At 55.5% G+C, this 1,073-nt stretch overlaps 1 pseudogene; it reads left to right on the forward strand.

Moving 5' to 3' along the window:
- Nucleotides 1-609: 609 nt before the first annotated feature.
- Nucleotides 610-1,073, forward strand: part of LOC137306827 (protein Wnt-7b-like) — an 8,204-nt pseudogene continuing 7,740 nt past the window's right edge.

Consider the following 1,073-nt stretch of genomic DNA (forward strand, 5'->3'; position numbering starts at 1 on the left):
TCCCTCTACACTGTCCCGTCAAACACTCCCAGGGCAGGTACAGGGTTCGATACAGAGTAAAGCTCCCTCTACACTGTCCCATCAAACACTCCCAGGGCAGGTACAGGGTTAGATACAGAGTAAAGCTCCCTCTACACTGTCCCATCAAACACTCCCAGGGCAGGTACAGGGTTAGATACAGAGTAAAGCTCCCTCTACACTGTCCCATCAAACACTCCCAGGGCAGGTACAGGGTTAGATACAGAGTAAAGCTCCCTCTACACTGTCCCATCAAACACTCCCAGGGCAGGTACAGGGTTAGATACAGAGTAAAGCTCCCTCTACACTGTCCCATCAAACACTCCCAGGGCAGGTACAGGGTTAGATACAGAGTAAAGCTCCCTCTACACTGTCCCATCAAACACTCCCAGGGCAGGTACAGGGTTAGATACAGAGTAAAGCTCCCTCTACACTGTCCCATCAAACACTCCCAGGGCACTATTGGATGAAGAGCAGTGGGTGGCGGGAGACCTCCTCGGTGACCCTGGCCAACATTCCTCCCTTAACCCAACCCACAAACCATCTGAGCACGCGTCTCATTGGCTGCTGTGCGATCTTGCCGTGTGCAAAATGGCTGCCGCACTTGCCTGCGTAGCAACAGTTACCGGGCTTCGGCAAGTGACTCAATGTGCACCAACTGGGGCAGCGCTGAGCGATGTGATCAGGATACAGGGAGCAAGAGCTGCCTCCCTGCTGGGGGGGCGGGGGGGGGGGAGTCTCCAAAGTCAGACGCCAGCCAACGTCTAGGCTTCGCTGTCTGGACAAGCGGATGGGGAAGAGCCAGTGGCCATTGACCTCTCCCTCAGCAGGAGTCAGCGGCTTCCGCGGGGTGGGGGAGAGCGAGGAAATTGGAGGGGACGGAACGCTTTGAGGACTTTGCGTGGCTGGGAACAATCTGGGCTTTTGTTCCTCTGTCATTGCGGCAGCTCGCTGTCAGCAGTTAAGTGAAAACTACAACCTGTGATCATTCCTGGCAAACCTCGCTCTCTCCAGGTCTGTGAACGGGTTTCTGTCCTTCTGTCAGCCTGTCCCCA

The sequence above is a fragment of the Heptranchias perlo genome, chromosome 45 (assembly GCF_035084215.1).
Source record: "Heptranchias perlo isolate sHepPer1 chromosome 45, sHepPer1.hap1, whole genome shotgun sequence".
NCBI lineage: Eukaryota > Metazoa > Chordata > Chondrichthyes > Hexanchiformes > Hexanchidae > Heptranchias > Heptranchias perlo.